This window comes from Neolamprologus brichardi, chromosome 13 (assembly GCF_056152115.1).
Source record: "Neolamprologus brichardi isolate AB-2024 chromosome 13, ASM5615211v1, whole genome shotgun sequence".
NCBI lineage: Eukaryota > Metazoa > Chordata > Actinopteri > Cichliformes > Cichlidae > Neolamprologus > Neolamprologus brichardi.
This window is the reverse complement of record NC_142116.1, coordinates 31,832,814-31,842,663: the sequence shown is the minus strand read 5'-3', so window position 1 is coordinate 31,842,663 and position 9,850 is coordinate 31,832,814. Positions and strand designations below refer to the sequence as shown.

At 40.5% G+C, this 9,850-nt stretch overlaps 1 long non-coding RNA gene across 2 annotated transcripts; it reads right to left on the bottom strand.

The window, feature by feature from the left end:
- Nucleotides 1-633: 633 nt before the first annotated feature.
- Nucleotides 634-9,203, bottom strand: LOC148100066 (uncharacterized). 2 transcript variants are annotated; one of them, XR_015719899.1, is made up of 4 exons: nt 9,033-9,203; nt 4,528-4,814; nt 2,248-2,380; nt 634-754 (listed from the first exon to the last, which is right to left on the bottom strand). It is a non-coding gene; the product is annotated as an uncharacterized LOC148100066 (long non-coding RNA). The 2 variants fall into 2 exon arrangements; XR_015719900.1 differs by having other exon boundaries at nt 2,248-2,375.
- Nucleotides 9,204-9,850: the final 647 nt, after the last annotated feature.

Here is a 9,850-nt window from a genome sequence, read left to right as displayed (position 1 = left end):
TCACAGTGTGGTATGGGAACTGCAGCGGGTGGTGAAAGCCGCCCAACGCATCACAGGGACTCCACTTCCTGCCATTGAGGATGTCCACAAGAAGAGATGTCTATGCCCAGCACGCATCATTCTCGGGGACTCCTCTCATCCTGCCTCCAGCTCCTCCCCTCCAGACGGCGCTACAGGAGCCTTCAGACTAAAACCATCAGGTTTAGGAAGAGCTCCTCCCCCACAGCTGTCACCCTACACTGTTCACTATTGTAGTCTGTTCAGAGAGCTACGCTTCCACTGCTGTAGATATATTCATAGCACTCTGTAGATCTGTTTACCTCACACCGATACATCTGTATATTTGCTCTTATTGCACTTACTGATAAGATGCAAACTGTATTTTGTTACCCTGTATTCAGACATGTATGACAGTAAAGTTGAATTCTAAATGCTAAACATTTAAACAAAAGCAGCTACAGGAGAAGTTTTTAGAAGTGATTTTTAGAAGGCCAGTAAAGAGAGCATGGAGACAGATGGAGGACGCCAAATCCACTGAATCTACACGCTTCCTGTTTCCACCTCATCCTTCCAGTGCTCTACTATACTCCCTGCTCTCTCTACCACAGCTGTCTTTGAACTTGCCTGGGACAGGTCTGAGTCCAGCTTTGCAACTCCAGCCAGGTCACATGACACAGGGGTTTGCTTTGATGTCAGCAGGCAGGTCAGTGGAGCCCTCTGGTGATGGATTTATGCCAGTGAAACAGGAGGAGGCCTGAGAACAGACAGCAGGCTTAACTAGCAGGACAAAGTAGCATGTAGTACTTGAAGGAGTCATCACAGCCAATCAGCTCTCAGGAAAATGGAACATCACATACATTTTCTCTTCTTTGATTTTCATCAATGTATTTCCTTTGAAATTTAAATTTTTATTTTTTTTTTAATTTTGAAATATTTCCTTCTGTCCATATTTCTGCCTGATTAGAAGCTCGTAGGCACTTCCTGTCACTCTACAATAAAACAATGTAAAGGCTGCCCTCTCTGCCCTCCCACTAGCTGACCTAACTGACACAAGTAAACTGTGCTACGATGCCCTACATGGACTGAGGTTCTTGGCCACATACATATAGATTTGTGTGGCTGTAGAAATCCTGCCATGAAGCTCCCAGCACACATTTTTGATGCTTCTGTCTGTGGCAGAGGAGGTTTGGAGCTCTGCAGAGCCTTGGTGACTTTTACTGACTATACACCCCTACCCATTTATTATGAACTAACAGCACAACTGTTTGTGTTTTTTTCTATATTACACTTGCATGATTTAGATTTATACTTATGTGGCAGCTGTTCACTGGCCTGACAAAGTTATTTTAAATGATATCATGTCATGAATAACACAAGTTATTTTCCATGAAAACTAAAAGTGGTGAAATTCTCCAAAAATGAATGAGACGTGTAATTTGACATGTTTTGTTGTTTTGTGTGTTTGTCTGTGTGAAGTTTTGACGTATCTGAAAAACACAATTTTGAAAACACTGGAAAGACCTCGAGACATTTTTTCTTTTGCTTTCTATGAAACAAAAATTCCCACCAAGGCTTTTCAGTGTGAAATTTAGTGTGTAGAGAAAACACCTGTGCCAGGTTGGCTCCATCTAGTGGTGAATAACGCATTACCACTACATCAGGTGAGTTTTTCTCTGTGCACAGTGACACAAAACTCATTTAACAACATAAACTATTTAAAAAATGATGCAGGCAGACCAAGGCAATGTTACAGATTCAGTAAGAACAGAAGTTTATTCCTTCAAATATGCAGGGCGTCACACTAACACAGCTGCTTATGTCCAGCATCGCTCTGTTCTTATCAATTTGATTCAAACGTGTCCAGTTTATCGTCTTAAACTGGCATTAAAGCTTCAATGAACTAAAGTGGTCCCTCTGAGTCAGCACCCAGAAAGCTCGTCTCTTTGAAAAATGTGGCCATAAATACGAGCGCTGCTGGGATCTTAAAACACTGGGGCTAAATCCACACCTGAAATCTTTGTTTCACTCAGTAACAGCAGCTTTTTAATATTATTGACTATATGTTACAGTCACATTTATATAAAATGTCAAACATTAGACATTAGCTAAAGGTTGAAGTCACAGAATTATACTGAACAACAATGCAGATTGAGTTCTTCTTGTTTGTATATATTTGATTTACTGTCAGCAGCGGGAGTAAAAGCTAAAGAAGAAACAGTAAAGATATGAATGAATCTCTGCTCTTACAGCTTTTATTGTGCCGTGATGTCTCCTTTGAAACTGTCCTCTTGCTCGTCTTTTGGATGCTCTCCTCTTCTTCACCTTTCCTGTTCCTTTCACTAAACTGCTGCACTCTTGTTCTCTGCTCTCGCCTCCTGTTCTGGTTACAATCAGAATGCAGTCAGCATGTGCCAAACAAACTCCCCCAAATCGATCATGTTTGATATGATGATGACGTTTTTAACATCTTATTTATCAACTTATTTGATGCACTGTATCGATCAATTATTAAACAAATATCAGACTGTAAAAAAGCCAATAATAATGCACTGAGCACGTTCATGCCATAAGAGCTAAATGTTCATCAAAGAAAACCCTGAATGCCTAATACAGGACAGGCCAACAGTTAATGCAGCCACAGATGGACATCAGTCAGCTTTCTGCACTTTCCACCTGATCACATCTGTCCTCAAAGTCATGTCACTTCCTCTGTGGTTCATTTATGTTTACTTTTACATTTGCAGTGACAATAACTTTAGTGACATAGTGCACACATTGTTTCCTATGGACTGCTGGGTTATCTTGGTTTATTTCAGTTAGTATTTTTAAAGGTGAAGTCAGTCATTTTTAGGTTATTTGATAGAAAAAAGGATCTTGTACTGATAAACAAACAGAATAGTGGATAACAATGACACATTGTTAAACGTGTCATTGGTCACTGCTTACTTTCCTCATTATTTAAGTATTACTCATCCTTAGTGTGTCATTTATAAATACAGATATACGTTCTTAGAAAGAACCACTTCTGAGCCTGATCTCTTTACTCCAAGGAGCTTTTGTGAGTTATCATTGTGCCAGAGGAGGAGGGCATCCACTACTTCTTTCATTTCACCTGAGTTCACCTGTGGGAAAGCACAGCGCTGAATCCCCTGACTATTTCTTTGAATTCAGGAGGACTAGTGAACTAATCTTGAGTGATTACTGAGTTATCTGAATAAAGCTAATGAACCAGAGAAATTCTAAACTCTTAAACATCCAGAGATGTCTGAATTTATGTCTGCACCTTCACACTCCAGATATGAAGGATCATACCTGTTTTACCTCCAGTGTTGTGCCAAAAAGTCATCGTCTGACAAAAACTGATTTCCAATGTCTTTACTTATGTTGGTAAATAGACTTTAGTGAACATGATCTACAAAAGGGTTTATATCAAGTTTAATAACCACCCATTTTTTCAAGTATATTTATAACTCTGTGTTATTGTAACTATATTAAAACCAACCCAGTCCTTTTGGGACACTTAAAATATGTTTAGAGAACTATTATTATATTTGTTGCAGTTTCTGCTCCTCTTGGCCAGATTACTCTTTAAAAAGTCATTTTAATGTCAAATGAATGAATAAGAAGTAAAAAAAAGCCAAAAAGTGATTGCAGCTTCTACCTTGTGACAGGAATGTTGTTTGTGGCACAAGATGACTCGATATCACTCATGAGGGATACATGTGACATGTTTCACATATTAGAGACCAAAAAGTTGTCTATAGCAGTTTATCCCTCCTGTTATGTTGCGGTCAGATTGACCCAGAACAGAAGAGATGTCACATGTCATCTGCATCACTACAGAAAACAAAAAAAATCTAAATTCTAAAAGAAAATGGTAAAATAATCAATGCCAGTGTTTCTGACACTTTTGGATGAGTAAATTTGCCCCGGGTCAAATGAACCCAGAAGCATAATTGGTGTTCCTGGAAACCAACATAACAGGAGGGTTAAATATGATCAACTGGTTTTTGACAAATACCGAAAATGAGTTTATGGCAGATATGACTTTTTGACACAACACCAGCTAACTGACAAGACCTAGTTAAAAGCTAATATTACGGTTGAATATTAACCTAACCTTAGGCTCCAGTATTCTAAAACTGGCACTTCCCCTCTGATAAACCACATGATCATGTAACAAATATGTCAGCTTACCAAAGAACAGAGGACAGTTTATTCAGGGTGTGGCAGCACTTTACCACCTGTGTCCAACATATTATACACATTTCTGGACTGGAGCACGTACATCCTTAAAAACTCCAGGACTTCATCACAGCCTCTCTCACATCCGCTTCACATGTGTAGTTTACAGGAAACTTAAATAACACTGGCTGAATATGTTTGTAGCAGGATAACATTAGGCTCCCTTATATGATGGGATTTAAACAGGGAGAAAGAAGAAAAATGTTGGCATCAGTTACCAACACTTCACTCAATTGAGACTCACTTGTGTTTAACACTGGAATATGTGAACAGATTACTTACTGAGTCCTTTCTCAGTCCATGAGTTGTAAAACTGCAACATCCTCCATCCGTAGTAAGAGAAAGCGTCTGTGGCAATAACCAAAATGTCTCCATACAGCCTTTGTGAATAAGAAAACAGTTTTAAAAAATCTTTTTAAAATGTATAGAGCTAAATATGAAACGTGTCTGTGAGTCCTTCAGTCCAAATACTCGAGGTCGAGAAGAATATATAGCAGCCGCTGATCCCTCAATGGCACCAGTAAGACGGCAGGACAGCAGGGCCTCTTCCTCAGCAGAAGTCTTCTCCACTGGAGAATGACACATGAGTATTTTAAAGGTACTGCGTGTACAGATATCACCGCTGGCTCACACAAGCTTGCTCTGACACAACTACAGACCTTGGCTGTGTCCCAATCCAGCGACCGCACGCTCCTGAGTACGCATTTTGAAACCTATTACGTCACAGCGACGTGACGACGGCCAAATGTAATAATGCCAACATACAGAAGGAACAATATTTGTCTCTTATATATGATACATCTATATCAGGGGTCGGCAACCTTTCTGATGACGAGTGCATCTAAAATTTCCTCAGAAGTCAGTGTGCCATATGATGCATTAGCAATAAATTTAATAACGCTCTATACTAACAGTTACTCACTATATAGAACAACTTTATAGATTATATTTGTTCACAGATGTTTGCAGCTGTCAGCGAATAGTTATCAGCTATTTTGAAACAAAAAAAGACTTTTTATCCATAACAGCAAATGAACTGAACAACAGAAAATACAAATGCTGTTTATGGTCTCCTCACAACAATGATAAGAAGAATAAACTGGGCCAATATGGCATGTTTGTTAATACAGAGACACACATGTTGATGTGATCTCTGGTCTCCCACTCAGAGACACAGGTCTCCCAGTGTCCAGCATTCAGACCTGAGGACTCATGTGAGAGAAAATCTGCTCACACAGACATGTAGAGCCAAACACTGTCAATAAGGCCTCTGCAATGTTCTGAAGACAGTTAAACCTGTCAGGTAGTGACGTCCAGCAGGTGAACATGCAGCTCCATGAACACACAGCTGTGGATTCCAGCTGCTTCCATGTTGCATTAACTGGCATTAACTCAGCCAGTTAATGTGAGACAAATCCAGCTGCTCATTAAAGATTTCTGGTTTGATCAGAAAAGAAAACATTGGTCCAAACACCTGAAAGTCCCAAAAACACATTGTGAATTCTGTCTCGAGTCTACGGATGTATCCGTGTATCTCCGTGGTGCTGAAGCTGAGCGGACAGCTGCTGAAGCTTTTGAAGTGTCTGAAAGTAGAAAGCTAACAACGTCCCTCTCACCAGTAGGCGAAGTTATTTTAACCCAATTACAAGTTGAATCTGATTGTTAGGTTTGTTAGCTAAGATACCGTCATTAAGAAGCGGCACAACTAATGTGTCTGCGAGCTGATTTGCGATGAGCACCGCTGGCCCGGCCATTTATTTTTTATGCACCCTCTCAGATTAATTCACTGCGTGTCGTGCCCAGGGCTGGACTGGGACAAAAAATGGGCCCGGGCATTTTGACTAGAGACCGGCCCCCCAGGTATTAAAGCCATAAAGCCTTTGAATGAAAACAGACGCTGTGGTGACAGTGATGTACAGTCTCGTTGGTATATTTATGATTTCTATACATTTTACATCAGATAAAAACTTTGGTTGTAAGATTCAGATAATTATTTATTAAAAGTGAGACATTTTAAATGAGAATAAGAAAGTATTTCTTTGTGCCCCCCTCTCCCTGTTAATGCCCTACCTGCCCCCCTGGCAACACTTTGCTAGATCCGCCCCTGCACAGTTACCAGCTGTCAGCTACTTAGAAAAGGATCCTGGTGTTATTTGTCTCTCAGAAACAGTTCATAACTTCAACTCATCCATGTCACCTAAAAGGTAAACCTGTTTCTCCATCACCTGTTCAGCTCTGATGATTCAGTAAGGACATCTCCTGGTTTCATCTTCATGTTTCCCTCTCACCACATATCCAAACCCACATCATGACCAGCAGCTTTACAGCTGTGGCTCCAGCAAACATCAGCTGATACTAGAAATTAATATTAAATAAATTCTAACAACAGCTGATCAAGCTTAAACGTGCTGCTGTTGTTTAGCGCAACATCAGCTGGTTTCCTCTTTCTGGTGCAAAGTGGGCAATAAACAAACAAGAGAGACGATCAGCTGATCATTGATCAGTTTCATGATTGAAGTAGCAACAGGAGAGGGAGGGGAGAGAATGAGAGAAGAAGAGGCAGCTGACAGCGTAACGACAGAATAAATCCAGCTTTGTGTCTTTTTCCATTCTAGCTGAAGTCCGGTGTTCTGACAAACCATCCTACTTTGGCAAAACGTCCTACCGTAAGTAGTTTCTGCACATTTCTGCTGTCACAGAGAAATTCCAGCACAAACTTAAGTTGGTATGACGGTTTGCCACTTAACTTTGCCCATCAGAGTATGCTTGTAGCTCATATTCACAAAGGTAGGATGGTTTGCCACTTAATTTCGTGTTGTGCACATGTGCAGAAACAATGGGTAGGATGGTTTGTCAGGTAGGATGGAACGGGACAAACTGCATTCCTTTTCAGCTCAATACGAAACGCGTAATATTTTCTCTGAATGCGGGACGATTCCGTCTTTTTACAGGACGGTTGGCAACTCTACTAACTATCAGTAACATCATAGCACCCACCCAGCTGTATAGAAACTCCATCATGCTAGCTAGCACGCAGTACGAGTTATTGTAACTGACTGTAAAAAGTCAGCACAACAAAAATAAAACTCCACCTAAACTTGGTTTATATCTGACCAACATAGACTGCAGGTCATAACTTCTTACCTGAAGTTCAGTTCACCTGACACTCAGACCGGCGGCCGCCTCGGGTCTCTCCTCTTGCCTCCCCTTTCTCTCATCCACCTGCTGGCCTCCACCACTTGCTAATGTTACTGTGGAAGCTCCACCATAGCCACCAACAAACAACTGAGTTATTTTTACACACCGACCAGCATCTGGCCAATCCACCAGCTTTCAGTGTTTATAACGTTACAAAAAAAATAAAAAATCATCGGCCCACCGCGCAAATGCCCGGTATGCCCGATGGCCAGTCCAGCTATGGTCGTGCCATCAGTTAACCCTTCGCCTAGGGTTGCCGACCCCTGATCTATATATACAATGTCAAAGATACTTGTCTTTGAGTAAAGATTTAAGGTGATAGGAAATATAAATAACTTCAACTTGAATCTTTGACACAGAGTTCAAGCTCACTGCTGTAATATATCATAATAATCTGACAATAACCATAATATTGGCCATATTATATTTACATTACCAAAGTGAGATGACTTTAGTCTCATGAACAACATTAGCTAATTGTTATTTACTAACTAATCTTGAAATGACTGTTCAGTACAGAAATGAAGCCCAACAATCATGTTTTTACAGTCCCGTGGTCTCAGCCTCAGCTAATCAAAGTGATGTCATAAAAAAAAATAATGAATGAACAACAAAACATTTTTCTCATTTCTGTCAAACAAAGCTGTATGAAACGTTTCTCGCGGTTAGCATCATGGTTGCTAGGCAACCTGAGCAGCGCGACGACAGCCAGACCGTCCCATTTCACAAGCCTCTCATTTCCGCACTTCTCGTACTTCCTAGTACGCGCCGTACGTAGTACGCGAACTGCGCGTACTCCGAAGCGTGCGGTCGCTGGATTGGGTCACAGCCCATGTGTGCTCATAGTGCAGTCTGCTAGTTCAAATGCACAACATAAATGACAACTTACTGTACAATGAACACACATCGCTCACTGAGTTAGGTCATTCTTGCACCTTTTTTAAAACACACCCCTTTAGCTTACATCTTGAAAGTAGTGCCAGCCATATGGGTTTATATTCCAAACAGTGACATGAACTTGATCACCGAAGTCCGCTTAACATGGCTGCTAATTTTCAAGCTTACTAGCTTATTCACGATTAGCACACTAACAATCATCATTAACCACACATCATAACATAACCAAACGATAACATGTAGAAAGAAACAATGTACGTATAAAACACAAATTCTTACCTAGCAGGAGAATAAATAATCAGTATTTTAAGGCTACTGCATGTACAGATGTCACTGCTGGCTCACATGAGCTACCTCTGAGAACCCCACAGTTTACTCCCCAGCTGACTGGCGCGAAAGAGTCGTAAATCACCGGCATTGTAAAACTTTAAATTATTCCAGGGCATGTTAAAAACAAAACACCAAACAGATGGACTGGATATTAAACGGTATCAAACGACTAAATTAACACAGGGTTACAATTACATTCTACCATCGTCACATCGAGAGTTTATTCATTAATCATCAGAGTTCAACAATGTGACATCCAGTTGAAAACAACTTCAGTAACGCCAGCAAAACAGGCTAACAGTAAATAACAGCACAAAAACAGCCGTGCTTATCGACAGCTAGACATATCCTCAACAACTCACCTCAGTATGGCTGCCATCGGTCACATTTTAACTGTCCGTTTTACAGCCTCTTCCAGAAAACGAACGCTTACGGTACACTATACACATATACAGTATATTGATTTTATTTGGTTTTAGAGTTTAACCTGAAATCTTTTGCTGCTGAGCAGCAGAGCTCCAAAGCGTCCCCTGTAACCATGGTTACGTAGAGGCGTAACAGTGTTCCAACTGTGACGTCACAGAGGAGAACATGTCAAACTGATACCTGGATCAGTCTGCAACTTTTATTGGCACTTTTCTGCTGAGACCCGGAGCTCGACGCCCTGGCACCCCGGGATAAGATGAGCTGCTGTGTTTTTCACGGAGAAAAAATAATTAACATGGAATAACGTCAGTCTCAGATGGAAAAAATACAAGATTCAAGCAAAACAGGACAGCAGATTGAGAAGAGATTTCTTCAAACGGTAAGGAGCTTCTACCAAGTGATATCTGATAAGGTTAAAACTTCAAACTTAAATCTAATGTCCAGATTCATGCTAAACTTTTCTGATTACTCAGTGAATCTGTTCATATGTTGCCGTTTTAAGCTATTAATTTCATGGTGACAAATATCTTTGACAAAAAATGCAGGATTAATTAAAGGCTATATATGACTGCTGGGTTAGGACGTGGTTAGGAGCAAATACTTAAGAGAGAGAGATATTTTTGCTCTGATAGAAATCTTTATTAATATTTATGGGAAATGGGCCTCTATTAGATTGTTTGTGGCCAATACAATAAATTGTCTCCTGGCTTTCAGGTCCCCCTGAGCCAAATTTGCAAAAATACCAGATTTTACA